At 41.0% G+C, this 15118-nt stretch overlaps 1 protein-coding gene and 1 long non-coding RNA gene across 6 annotated transcripts in view; one reads left to right on the top strand and one right to left on the bottom strand.

Moving 5' to 3' along the window:
• Window positions 1-15118, bottom strand: part of GRIK2 (glutamate ionotropic receptor kainate type subunit 2) — a 441474-nt gene that overhangs the window by 196690 nt on the left and 229666 nt on the right. The gene's annotated exons all lie outside the window — the stretch shown is intronic.
• Window positions 2895-14815, top strand: LOC308474033. Of its 2 annotated transcripts, none has more exons than XR_013984469.1 (3): window positions 2895-3015; window positions 12171-12240; window positions 14691-14815. It is a non-coding gene; the product is annotated as an uncharacterized lncRNA (long non-coding RNA). The 2 variants fall into 2 exon arrangements; XR_013984470.1 differs by lacking the exon at window positions 14691-14815 and adding an exon at window positions 14082-14331.

Genomic DNA, 15118 nt, shown 5'->3' with positions numbered 1-15118 from the left:
GTCCCAGAATTCTGTGCGCCTCATGGACACACCCAGAATGTGGCCTTACATTCCTCAACCCCTGGCTTGACTGTGCTGCTCTGCAATTTATAGGCGATTGGGAGTAGGTGCGAAAATACAGTCTATATAAACCATCAGATTCCCGGGCATACAATAGACGTTTGTTCCCCTCGAAAAACTCACACATTGACTTTAAGAAACGCACAGTTATGCCTTGACGAGCAAAACACCTTACTGACAATAAATTGTCCACTGACGGGCAGTAAATGCAGTTCGCTATAGTAATGTTTAAAGAGTCAAGTTTAACAGTACCCCTGCCAAGCGACTGCAAGACTTGTGAATTGGCTAAATGTACATTACCAATTTCCTCTTCGAAAGAAATAAACAAGCTTCGATCGTTGCAAACGTGCTGAGATGCTCCTGAGTCCACAATAAAAGAATTCCACTTGGCACCTTTAATTCTTTTATGATCTCTTGTGCTAGCGTGAAAAGCTCGCGGCTCGTTTCTGTCTTTACGGTACGATGCCGGCTGCTGAGCTGACGACCGTGACTGACGAACAGAAACAGACTTGGGAGTACTTTGCTTTCTTTTGGATCTGCAGTCCTTTGCAAAATGTCCTTGCTTATTGCAGAACCAACAACGCTTTGCAGCTTTAAATGCAGTTGTATCACCACAAGTTTGCATATGGCGTTCCTCATTGTCTCTGGAAATAGGAGTGCTTATGGCACAAGCCTCCCTTCTGTCCAACTCGCCCATTAATCTTGCCGTTACCCCTTCCACAGTTAATTGTGCTGGTGGAACGGCAGATATCTGGCTAGCTATACCATCAAAGTCCTCATTAAGGGAACAAAGGATGATGAAAACATACTGAATATCAGGTATCTCCATGTCCCTTCGAATTAATTCGCCGCGTATTGCCTCCAGACGTCTCAAGTGTGCTGCCAAATCACCACCAGGCTGCAACTTCGTCTGGTACAACTGCTTGAAAAACGTCAATGCAGACGCTGACTCTTTTCTAACATGCACTGCTGCAAGACTGTCCCACATTTCTTTGGCAGTTTTCTTATTTCTTATATAGACTACTTGCTGGTCGCTGACTGCCAAATTAATTATCGCCCTGGCTTTCGCATCTCCTTTCGACCAAGCATTAGTCACAGGGTCAGGAGGGTCATCAGTTACATAGGTCCATACTTCTCTAGAGGTCAAAAGCGCCTCCACCCGAAAAGACCATAAACTATAGTTCTCATCTGTCAGCTGTGGAAAGACCAGAGCCTTCTCAGCTTCAGGAACCCGGTCAACCATTCTGGAACTCTTCCAGACCCACAGAACTACGCTAACAGGAGAAGGAGTTTTCAAACCTTTCTCAGAGTCCAAAAATATGCAGTCATCCACTCAGCAGCTGGGCCCATAACCAAAGATGTTGGCTTTTTGCAGTATGGTAGCGCTGCAGAGAGCTTGCTGGGGAGACCATGCATTAAAAAGGGACTCAAAAATAATTTAAACAAGGTTTTAATAAGAAAAACAAAAACTCCTTTTACACTAAATACATTAACAAACAAACATGACCCAACCACCAACCCATCCCCCAGGGTAATGGGAGAGCTAGGTGCTGCTCCTTATATACTACACCCAATTGCCAACACAGCTTAATCAGTACAACTTGGCAGCACCTGCTATGTTTCACAGCTGTAAAGCTGGGTCTCGTTATCTTGCTCTGGCCCTTGCTTTGGCCCCTTAAAGACATACACATCGAGTGGAACAGTGATGAACCTTTACATTTAAAGAAACCATTCAACAGTCCAACCCAATCATTTCTGGGGCCCTCATTGGTTCTCTCCCCTCTTAAAAAAGTGACATCTGATTAGATTACTTTGCTGCCACTCTCACCAGAAAAGAGCCGGTTTCAAAACCAGACCCTGTATTTTAAAGCCTCATCCAGGCATTATTACTTTCCCCCATTAGCTAAATAACTCTGCAGTTGATTCCTTGTGTTTCCAAAGATGTGAAGTGTCAATGCTGTTCAAAAATGCTGGAAATGTATACTGGGTTTTGAGATTTCTATTGAAAATATCCAAAAAATCTGTGCATGACATTAATTTAGGATGAACACTTCTTTCAAGCTAAAATCTTTTCTTCTTTTAATACTTGAAAAGAAATGCTATTCATCAGAGAGAAAATCCTACTTTAGCTCTCACCATCACAAATCCCAGATTCTTTCAAACCGTAATCTATAAATTCTGTGTTACTGAATTATCAATATAGAAGAACAGTCCATTGTTCAGGCAAGAGATGATTAAGAAATAGCTGGAATGCAGGTTTAAAAACCCCCTATCAGTTTTCAATTAAAATGTGAATAGGCAAATGTGATTATTTTAGTTAATTAATATTTTCATTAATCAAACTCTCCTGAGACGCATGGTCATCAGTATAAAAGATGGTCCCATGGCCTATTTATAGCCATCAGGTAATAATTTAACAAAGCTTGTGGTTAAACTCTTCTGTCAATGGGATAGATGACTTCAATAATTTAGGTTCTCCTTAGCATTTATGTTTATTAATCCAATATTGATTCCCAAGAATCAAGCCATTCTGGTACTGATAATCTGCACAACAAAGCAGATTATTCATCTGTGCGCAAAAAGATTTTGGAAGGTTTGGGATTTCACAGATTTTGGCTGGTCTTGACAGTGAAGCCAAAACTTGTGTTTTGTGCAATTCTATGCATATCAGTTTGCTCTCCAGTGGACCTTATTCCAGGTGTACGTAAATAGGTTTGAAACCAGCTCTTCCAGAGCAAAAAGGGAAGAATTACATTGGAACTTGTCTTAACACTGTCTGCAGAAGCATTCTGAGGGCCTCCATCACAAAGCACCAGAACAGCACTTGGATTCTTCCATTCCTGCATGGAGCAGGAGGGAGGGTGGGGATGTTTCCCATATTAGTGTTGCACCCTCAGATATTCAGCACAACTGAAAGGGATGAATCTTGCCTTCTCCTGATTCCAAGATCAAGAAGTAAGTGAGGAGCAGATCAACTAAACATCTCCCTCAACACTTAAAGCAGGAGTGGGAAATAGGGTGTCTTCCTCATACTGTTGAATCACAACTCCCATCAGCCCCAGCCCGTTACAGCCAATTGCCAGGGTTCAAAGGAGCATCTTGAGGATGGTGGCTTCATGTATAAATAATCCCTAGAAAGCATGATTGTATCTTTTTATTGTAAGATATATATATAAAAACGGTGGCCTTGCTGGAAACTAAAAATGTTGATATAACAAAAAGATTGCAATTCCTTTCATTGGTAGTTGGCAAATAAAGTAATTTGGGATATATATAATCTGGAGTAGGGGAATTCAGAGAAACATCATCTGAAGAGGATGAGAGGAGCTCCCAGCCTATGTCTGGTGACCTGGGTGACCTGGCAGAAGGTGCTGAAAGTAAAAAAAACAACAACCCAAAATCAAGCAGAGGCACAGTCTGTTCATTATGATGGCATTTTTATTGCAAGGGACAGAGAGAGGGACACTTGGGAGATTTTCTGCCTCACATACCAAGATAACTTGATATACTCAAACTTGGAGAGGGGGGTGATAATTTGCTCCTATGCCTCCAGCAGCAAAATATATTGTGCTAAATCTAAATTTACAGAGATAAATCTATAAATATGTTAACATACACTGACTTTGTGTAATTGGCATGCACACTCCATTTATTTATTCTGCATTCATCTAAGGCTGGTTCTATCTAGCACTATAGTCTTTTTATAGTACTATTTATAGTACTATCTAATACTATAGTCTGAGCCCGAATGGTTGGCCTGAAAATGAGTCAAGGGCACTCCCATATAATCAGGAAATAGTTTGGTTGTTTCAATGTCAATCTAGTTTTGGAAATAAAGGGCAACAACAGCATAAAGCAGAATACTTTTCTGCTTCAGATTAAAATCCAAGTTCAAGAACAGTTTAATTATCCAACACTGCAGTGATTCAGTCTCATCACAAGTAGACACCATATTAAAAAAAACCCCTCAAAAAAGTACCAAAAACATAATAACCCATGTTTCCAATATGTTATGACACTGAGGAAGAGGAAATAGTTGTGTGAATCCACTTCTATATTCTTTGATAAGAACCACTGACATTAGTATCCTCAAGAATATGAATGAAGCATTTTAATCATAACTTAACCGCCAGGTTGACAATTTAGCAGGAAATGATGTGTTAAAGAATGAAGTATGAATGTATAGAAAGCAGCAAACTTGGAACAAAGTACAGTGGTACCTCGGGTTAAGAACTTAATTCGTTCTGGAGGTCTGTTCTTAACCTGAAACTGTTCTTAACCTGAAGCACCACTTTAGCTAATGGGGCCTCCCACTGCCACCGCGCCGCTGCTGCGCGATTTCTGTTCTCACCCTGAAGCAAAGTTCTTAACCTGAAGTAATATTTCTGGGTTAGCGGAGTCTGTAACCAGAAGTGTATGTAACCTGAAGCGTATGTAAAGATTAAAAGCTAAACACTGTCGAGGGAAAAGGCATAGTTAACACAAGGTTGGTTTGGGTGGGGAATATACCCTATATCACATAGTAGCAGCTTACATAAGGTCTCCTTTCACCACCCAATTTTTGGCGATTTCCCATTCCCAACTGGAAATAATCCATTATTAATAATATAGCAGGAAGATTATTAATAACTAAAGTGCCGGATCAGTGCCCCCCCTTCAAATATAGCAAGATTGGTTTAGCCCAAAGGCTTAATGGAAGAGCCAGGTTTTGACCTGATGCCTGCAAGGAATCCAGTGTTGGGACCGGGCAGACCTCTTTGTGGAAGACATTCCAGAGAGTTAGCTACTCTCTGCAAATTATGGCTTCTCTTTCCCACTGACCTAGGGTTGCCAGAGGGATTGACGGGCAGAGTAAGTTGTGAAGAAATGTATCTTCTTTAATTGTTCACACCTCCTTTACTGAGCTCCTCTACTGAGCAATTCAAGGTAGGCTAAAAGCTGACACCATTCATCTAATTGCTCCATCCTGCTTCCTTTAGAGAGACCAGGGCCATTAATTTTCTCCCTACCCCACTAGCCATACTGTAACAAAAGGTGGAAGGAAACAAATATCATGAACGGATTGTTAAACATGTGAGGGAGAGCTGATCATGACAATCAAGTGAGGGGAAAAGCTAGCTCAGGCTTCCTCAACCTCGGCCCTCCAGATGTTTTTGGCCTACAACTCCCATGATCCCTAGCTAGCAGGACCAGTGGTCAGGGATGATGGGAATTGTAGTCTCAATATATCTGGAGGGCCGAGGTTGAGGAAGCTTGGGATAAACCATAGATAAAATTAACTATAGAGGAGATGCTGTTCTGCATGTATATGATCCCCTTGTGATATGGAACCCTGGTGACTCAGGGAACCACAGTGATGGCGACACAACATTGGTGATTGGGGTCAGTGAGTATGGCAGGACTCCACCACTCACAAGATTGTCAATTGTGTGAGGGAGAATAGCTGAATAGGGCTACATACAGTGGTACCTTGGTTTACAACCATAATCTGTTCCGGAGGTCCGTTTGTAAACCAAAACAGGTTGTAATCCAAGGCGCGCTTTCATCAATGGGGCCTCCCCAAAAAAATTGTTCATTAAAAAAAAATGGATTGTAATCCAAAAAAAAGTTCGCAAACCGGGACACACACTTCCGGGTTTGACGTGTTTGTAATCCAAAACATATGGAAACCAGACTGTTTGCAAACCAAGGTACCACTGTACATTCTTTTTTTCGGTCCAAAGACCCACAAAAACATTTTCAAAAGCACAATAAAACAGAAATACAGGGAAAGGATTCCAAGGCAGTCACTATGTTTTATCCAGAGCCCATTATGTAGAGTGGCACATCAGGGCACTTGGTCTGGAGAATAGGACTATTCTCTAGGTATCAGAGGTCAACTGATATAGGCCAGCCTAAAGCAACAGTGAGAACCTGTGTCTCTCCAGTTGTGGTTGCACTCCAACCTCCATCAACCCCAATCAGCATGACCAGTGATCCGGGATGGTGGGAACTGAAGTCAAACAACATCTGGAGCTCCAAAACTTCTCCAGCCCTGCTGTACAGTTCTAGTCCTGCCTCCAGTGGTTTCATAGCAATATTGCACTTGTTTCTGTTATAGACCACTCACTCGCCTCTAGCCACAACCAGTAATAAAGGGGGTTTCCTTACACTTTAGAAGTAAACACTTTCCAAAACAAGGGTATTCCTGCCTGTAGCTCTTAGGACACCAACCTCAAGACTATTATTTCTATGCAAATGTCTACTAGTAGTGGTTTCCAAGGTAACGGGGGGGGGGACAGCAAGAGAAATTTTCCACAGAGAACAGAAGAAAATAGACCACCAATTATTTTTTAAGTGATTGATCGTCTAATTTCTATAACTCTCTAAGCAGGGGGAAACTGCATTTTAGGTACAAAATAATTTGGATTTTAACACTAGTTGTGAATGACCACAACTGACCTAATGAAATAGGAAATGGTAACATATTTTGGTCTGCCTTCTCACCATTCGGTGTTTCTAGATTGCCTGAAGTGGAGTCACCCCATTCCAGCCAGCTATTTCACACACACCATTGACACAGCCAGCCAGTTCAGAGCATCTCATTCTGATACTTTTATCACCTTAAGACCTTTTGCAACACTGAATATCAGTCGCAATTAAAAAATAAAATATTAAGTTGACCTACTTGTCTGGTTCCGAGCCCAATTCAAAGTGCCAATTTTGACTTACAAAGCATTAAATGACTTGGCCCTAAATATTTGGAGGTATGCCTCACTCTATACAACCTGCCTAGGCTTTAAGGTCAGCAGGAGAGGGCCTTTTTCTCATCCCCACATCAGGTAAAGTACACTGTGTGATGATGCAGGAAATGGCCTTCTCAGTGGTAGCATCCCATCTCTGGCACTGAAGTTGCTTCCTTTCAGCACTGGCTGAAATGCAACTCTTTACCCAGACATTTGGAGGGGGTGATGTATTGGCGCTAGCAGCTTTTGGACTTACCACCCACTGTCTCATTATGAGTGCTTAGTCATTTCCACCTCCTTCATCTTGAGCTCCAGCTCATTTCCAATTTACTCCTCATTTTGGAGCAGGCTGCATTGCTGTTTGTTTGGGTTGTTTTTTTTTTTTTACTTCATTTAAACCTTAAATTAAGTTTGCTGTTATTGATAGTAATTTTTGTAATCTTTATTTTTAGATCCTACTATGATTTATGAGGACATTTTTCAATCTGGTTGTGCGCTTTATGATTTATAAAATTTATTTTGTTATGTTTGTAATCATGTAAATGTTTTCATGCTGTAAGCTGCTTTGAGCATGGTTTTAAATATGGAAAGGCAATATATCAAATAAAATGATGATGATGATGATGATATGGAAGCTTCCATACTGGAGTGGTTTACAGAGGGCTAATGTTAATCTTCTAAAGCACTGCAAATGAGGTTTCAAAAAAAATGGTGCTTGGCTTGGAATTGGGGTGAGGGAGGAGGATCATTGTGTGTCCTGCCACTTTTCACATCCCAGACAATATCCAAAAAGAACTAGGATGTGATCTGTGATATCTATGCTGCTAAAGTTCATCCCTGATGTCACAGAATGCATGAGTAATAGTTATGCATTTATTGTTCAAAAGTATTAGCCAAAAAAAAGCACAATTTTAAATGTTATGATGATACCCTCCTTGCCCCCAATACAAACAATAAGTGAGTTTCCAATTATCTTTTTCACAGCCACAGACTGCTTCTGTTTACATAATCACTTTAAGTAGGAATAGGGAACTTGAAGGGCAGAGAAAAATCTGACAACACACAGCAGTTATTTCAGGTGGGCCACCCACATTTCAAGGGTCCTTGTTATTAAAGCTGTCTGTTATTTACCTTGAAAGGTGTCCTGTTTGTTCCGAAAACAGTATCAAGCTGACATTAAAATTATAGGATATGAACTAAGGGGATCGATCTGTCAAAGAAAGGCTGATGCATATAAAGTCACTATGAAATCTATTTATAAATGTTGGCATTTTCTTGGCTCTGACAGTTAATACTGCTGTTCAGAAAATAATATTTTAGGAGTCAAATCCTGATGCCGTTTGTAGCAGCTTGGGTAGTTTTCCTTGCATACTCCCTGCAGAACAGAACTGGTGCAGTTGCTACCCTTTCACATTTTATTTATGCATCACATCCGTACGCTATTTTGTCAGGAAGCAGTCGTTTTTTTCATGCTGTTATATACAATCTGTTACTTCCTGTCTGCAGTTCAAAGCTTTTAAAAGTGTACCTGCTGTATCCAATGTTAGCTATCTGATAAAGCAGCAACAGTTAACTCTAGTATCGAGATATTGCAGTCTTCTTTAATTGGTAGGAGGAATCGCTCGTCCCTTTATCACATCCACTTAAACACTCTTGTTCAGCAACAATGGTGTAACGTGTCTACTGAAGTACTGTAGTATACCCAGCGCTGTACTACACAACTGCTAGCGTAAAACAAAGCGACACAGCTCTGCTAGCCCAATAGTCTGATTTTAGAAGGGCTGTGGGAGGGTTCTTGTGCCTCTGTCATGAAGTCTATTAAAGCAAGAAAATGCTCCTTGTTAGCTGTGTCCTACAGAGCAGCACTAACCAACACCAGCACTATCCCAGTTGAAAAGAGTGATAAAAACTCAAGCAGAGAGAGAGAGAGAGAGAATCTGAAATTATTTGTTCCATTCAGGGTCTTCTCAGATGTTTTGGTAGTGCATAAGAGTGGTTTTCAAATTAACTTCAGCACAGATATCTGAATGGGAATGAAAAGTGTAAAAATGACCATTACTCCCTTAATGATGTGTAGATTCTTCTGCTGCACCATGCTTAAATATCTAATTTCTAATTAAACAACAACAAGACAAGAGTGCACCCAGGAAGAAAGCATCAGGAATAACATATTTCTTTTGCTTCTGAAACACACTCTCGTTTAATAGCAATTAGGAAGAGTTGTGTGAAATTAAAAATAAAACCAGTCGAAAGAAACTAGTCGCCCTGCACCTCAATCAGGTAATAAAGTATATAGCCCCTGAAATAATTTCTCTTAATTCTCACTGCCTCAATCCATCCCACATCCCACTTTGCTGAGTGAGATTTAATAAATCTCCTGGTCTGGGATTAAATTTTACTGTTTTATGAACTGTTAAATTGCATTGTATGCTTATTAAAGCTGGTGTTCTCTCACTTCTTGACACATTCAAAACTCCACCCTGGGGTACAATTAAACGAGCACCGATATTTTATTTTCACCACTGCAGTCCATCTCAACTGGGACCAAAACATGAGCATCAGCAAGTCATGAACATTTTTTTTTTTTTAATGCACACTTAATTTTCTGAATATGACTGAAGTGGCAAGTATAACTATTTTTAAAGTGGGGTGATTTACCACTTTAATATTAATTTTCAGCTCATGGGGTGCAATTTTAAAAATCACTTAACCCATTTGGATGCTCAAGGCAATATCATGTAGCAGGATTCTGATAAAGGCACTACTGAAATCTACAGATTTGAGGGAAGTGAATTTGGAAGTATTGATAGAAGAACTGAGAAAAATTATGCTAAGTATTTTAAGCCACATTTATTTCAGGTGGTTGGACAATAAAATGTGTGCTTAAATTTCTACCTTAAAATCAAGGCTGCTTAGCTCTGGAAGGATAACTTACAACTTTTACAAAAATGTAAGCGCATGATGAGATTAAATGATCATTACTCTCCTCAGGATAGATAGATTTATCTTATGCAGTGTGCTTAAATAAGTTTAGGATCACTATAGCATCTGGTGAAATAGGTTGTCACCTATAAAAAAATTCTGCAGCAACAAACAATTCTGCATTGCTCATTTACCTTAAAATAAAGGCCATTCAAGTCAGAGAGGATTCCAAGTAAATATGAATACAGTTGTACCATGGTTTTTGAACAGTTGAGTTCTCGAACATTTTGGCTCCCAAACGTCGCAAACCCAGAAGTGACTGTTCCAGTTTGCAAACTATCTTTGGAAGCCAAATATCTGACAGGGCTTCTGCAGCCTCCAATTGGCTGCAGGAGCTTCCTTCAGCCAATCAGAAGCCATGCTTTTGTTTCTGAACATTTAGGAAGTTGAACAGACTTCTGGAACGGATTCTGTTTGACTTCCAAGGTACGACTGTAGTTGCATGTCTCAAAGGTGGTACTGGACTCCATTTTTGCACCATGCAGCTACACTTCACCCTTCTAGATCAGGTAACAACATCCTAAAACTAGCAGTAGGTGAATTTTCCTTGGCTCATTTCAGTTTCTTTGTGTGTGTGTTAGCTGTTCTTTCCTTATCTATTGAAAAAAGAAAAGAAAAACCTTCTAAACTATTTGGGGCTCCTCAAACATGGATCACAAACATGCAGCCTGCTTTCCCTCAGTTCCCACCCATCCCATGGATCTGCCTACCCCATCCCTTCTCCAGAACATATCTGAAAGCAAGGCAGTATAGGCAGCAACAATGCCTTCCTCTCCCTCTCTATCTCCCTTTCCTTGTCTGCCTCCCTGGCCTCAGGATTCCTGAAGGACCAGCATTGTCAGGACACCTACTGAAGACATTTTTATTTCAGAAGCTTTTCCCAGAGGCGCTTTTCCCTTGGGGGAAAGCTTTCCCCTGTTGCTGTAGCATTCTAACTGTCAGGAAAATGGAAGCATAATTCTCCAGGGTGAGAACAGGGAAGAAAAGAAGAGCCTTACAGATCTTGCTGCTGCTATCACTGCTCCACTGTCTGTTTGGTACATTCGCACAGTGGCAAACCAGATACCACAGGGGCAGGATGCAACTAATGAGTCATATTTGAAGACGCCCTGGGCATGGACTTCTCCTTGCACAGTGAAGCTTTTCCCCCTCTCCCCCCCCCACCTGCATCCCCCCTGGAGTAGTTAGGAGCCCAGAGCAGCACACAGGAGAGGAGAGGGGGTGATCATTCCACCTGTCAAACCAAAATGCTTGTCCTGATGAAATGATTCAGAACAACACTGAATTCCTTCCATGGGAAGCCCACTAGCAGGACCTGTGTGCAACAGTTCCAGAGAAGCAAACAGCAGCTTCCAGGTTGGCAGCAGTGGTGATTAGCAAACACCGATATGAGCCAATACAAGTCCAGGCACAAATTTGAGCTCACCTTGTGCTAAAATCTTGAGATTCAGTAGTCCTTTACGACTGTGCACAGACTAGCTTCAAACCATTGAGAGAAGAAGTCTAGTATGCCAACTGCTGTTCATGCTTGGACAGCTCAGTTGATTAGAGCATGATAAGGCCAAGGCAACAAGTTCGAACCTCATATGGGATGGCTGCATATTCCTGCACTGCAGGGGGTTGGACTAAATGATCCTCAATGTTCCTTCCAACTCTACAATTTTATGATTCTATGTGAACTTCTACTCAACAGCACCTACAGAACCCTACACACTGAATTTTTGCATACCAGTCAAAGAAATGTGATGTGCTAAAAATCAATGCATGCACAGAGTTCTCTGCATAGCACAGCATCATTACGACTGTTTCTGCAAGTGACATTGGTGGTTAGACATCAACACAAGCAGTGATCAGCATGTCATGATGACCCTTTACTCTTAAGAAACCCCAACAGTTCAGATAAATAATATTCTGCCAGAGACTCAAGTTACATTACTTTCAAGCTAACACACTCTTCCTTTTCATATTAGAGAAGGGAATAGTTTTGATCGCATTATATGTTTTATATTCCCCCAATATATATATTTTCACTATATATCTCACTCAATATTGTGAGTTAAATAATCTCATATAAACCCATTGATTTCAAATGGAACACTTCGTTTGACTAGAGCAAATCATCTTCAAAGTGTGTTTATAGGATCAGGTCCAGAGCTCATACACCAATGTTCTACGTAAAAGAAAGGGAGACTGAATGATAATGTTCTTTGGTTACCTTGGAAACAAGATGCACTATTAACACTGACAGCATTCTTCCCAATCTTACCAGTCAGTTCTTAAAATAATGGTACACACTGGAATGCTGTGTAGTAAAGAATAATGTTTTGGAGTATTTTAGACTTCAATTTCACAACCTTTTGTAGAATCTGTAATATAGTCACTAAACAGATGTGTTTTCTTCAGGGAAGAAAAAGAGGCATGTCCAAAGATCATCCATTAAAAGCAGACTGGACAACTTCCTTTTTAATAGCAGGTAGAGTAGTAGGGTGATAGTTTTCCTTGACCCTCATGATAGCTGAGTCACTGCTGCATAGTGGAAACTAGATGGGGATAGGCAGAGAAGTAGGCATAGGGCAAGCATACTGACAAGAACACCATATTGGCTCTGCCAGTGCATTTGCACCACACCAACTTCCTGCCACCTTGCTCTTACTCCTCCAAGTAAGAAGCAGTGGTTTAGCTGCGGGGATTTTGGGTGAGCACCACTGCTCCACCATGCCACCTACTATTGCCTTTTTTCTGTTAAAGGTTGTCTTCTCTCAGTGCATGGAGATAGAACAGCTTACAATGACCCCAGGATAAATACTATCCTGCTCCAATTTTCACCATGGATACCTCAAATTAGAGTTACCAATCCTATGCAGGTCTACTCAGAAATAAACCCTGGCATTGGAATTATTCTTCTGCGGAGAGGATACCAAAAAATGGGAGGTCAAGGAGGGTCAGTTGCAGGGGAGTGTGAAATGTCCCTATTTTTATTTGAGAAATGTTGGAGGTTATAACATCACAGAAGCCAAACCCCAAATGCACGTAGAAACTCAATGTCCCAGTTTTGGAAGACCCTTGTTTTGTTATTTAGAGCTTATACATGGTTGCTATGTGCAGGACAATGGAGAAAATATTGATGATCAGTTGGTTCACTTCATCTCTTTTTCTTTCATCTCGTCCCTCTTTAGCTTCCATTCCTCTGGGATAAAAGCAACACTCCTGATAGCTAAATGCAATCACTGTTGCTGCACTTAAGAGACCACTGTATATCATTCAGTTGTGCATGCTTTGGTCTGGGGCTGTAACCCAGTGGTAGAGCACATTTTTTTCAGGAAAAAGCTCCCAGTTTCAATCTCTTTTGTCTCCAAGTAGGGGTAGGAGACCCCATCTGAATGATTGAAAGCCGCTGCTTGTCAGTGTAGACAATATTGAGCTAGATGGAGCATGGATCTGGTTCAATATAAGGCTGTTTCCCCTCCACCTATATCTACAGTATAAACCAGCCATTTCCGCTGGATTTCAGTTTGACCTAATATCAGTGTCCATGTGTATGTTTAACATATTTTATTTCCTTTGAACCAAAACATGTGCTGAAGTTAACTCTTTTTCATTGAAAACCCAAGTGTATTGGGTGATTGTCCTTTTCCATGGAGTTTTCTTGGCAGGGATACTGGAGTGGCTTGCCGGTTCCTGCTCCAGGTGGATCACGTTTGGTCAAAACTCTCCACTATGACCTGTCCATCTTGGGTGGCCCTGCACGGCATAGCTCATAGCTTCTCTGAGTTATTCAAGCCCCTTCGCCATGGCAAGGCAGTGATTCATGAAGGGGCAAGTGTATGGAAGTGAGAGCTAGACCATAAAGAAGGCTGATCACCGAAGAATTGATGCTTTTGAATTATGGTGCTGGAGGAGACTCTTGAGAGTCCCATGCACTGCAAGAAGATCAAACGCATCCATTCTTAAGGAAATCAGCCCTGAGTGCTCACTGGAAGGACAGATCGTGAAGCTGAGGCTCCAATACTTTGGCCACCTCATGAGAAGAGAAGACTCCCTGGAAAAGACCCTGATGTTGGGAAAGATTGAGGGCACAAGGAGAAGGGGACGACAGAGGACGAGATGGTTGGACAGTGTTCTCGAAGCTACAAACATGAGTTTGACCAAACTCCGGGAGGCAGTGGAAGACAGGAGTGCTTGGCATGCTCTGGTCCATGGGGTCACGAAGAGTCGGACACGACTAAACGACTAAACAACAACATTGGGTGATTTTTCTTCAAGACGCTGCTTTCTTTCTTCTTCCCTTCCTCCAATTAAGGTCTTCTCTTGTAGGTGGCCACTTTCTGCCTCAAAGAAGGACCACCCACCATCATATCAGCATTTGGAATGGATATGTCCAGCATTCTGTGCACAAAGAAGTATGAAGCATTTTCATTAAAAATCCCACATTTGCAAGCAAACGTTGCAACCACTTTCAGCATTAGTGTGAGGGGTGGAGATGTTGTCCGTTTTGCTTCCACAAAGAGAAAACCATGCTGGTAATGTCAAGTTTCTTGTTGTTATGCTTGGAAGCCAACTTTATTGTATTATTTTTCTTAGGTGCTTCGGAAGGCTTGAGCTGAATACCAATAAAATGTAAAAGGATTTTTTAAATGGGCATATAAAAAGCTGAGGAATTTTTCCACGCTGCACTCATATCTTGTGGTACTAGTAGGGTTCAGTTTTTATTACTGAGCAGTGTATTATTTTACATTCATATTTACACATTCATGCTTGATTGCCCTAAGACTTCACATTGTAAGAATGGTTGAATTATACAACATAAAATAGTTATTATGTCTTGGAAATACTCCCATAACACCACTTGAATTGTATAGAAATCCATTATACCAATGACAAACCTATTAGACATAAGCGTAATAATTTTTCCATGTTTTATAGTTAAAGACATCTCAACAGCATGAAAAGAAACACCAGCCATTGTTCCCAAAAGCATCGGTGAAGAATACCCTTCCTGAACAATTAAATAATCCTCTGTTACATTAGCCTTCAACTGGGAATCAGGAGCCACAACTGAATCACAGCTTATTCCTAAGGTGATGTGTAACAGCAGCTGCACTATTGTACAAACATATGGGGGAGATAAAAGAAGTGATCCCACAAATGCATATTTGGGCCTAAGGTGGGGGCCTTGGTTTGAAAAAGGTGAAGCTGACTGCTCTATTGTAGATGCGTTCAAGTAGACTGCATGGGGTTTTTCCTCCCGTACCCGCATACATACATGCATAAATATTACATTCACATATTTATCAAAAGTATTAACCCTAATTATTTTTGTTGTTGTTTACTTCTAATAGTAGTTTGACGGG

This window comes from Podarcis pityusensis (genome assembly GCF_964106645.2).
Source record: "Podarcis pityusensis genome assembly, chromosome: 3".
NCBI lineage: Eukaryota > Metazoa > Chordata > Lepidosauria > Squamata > Lacertidae > Podarcis > Podarcis pityusensis.
The sequence above is the reverse complement of the archived record's forward strand: the minus strand, read 5'-3'. Positions and strand labels throughout refer to the sequence as shown.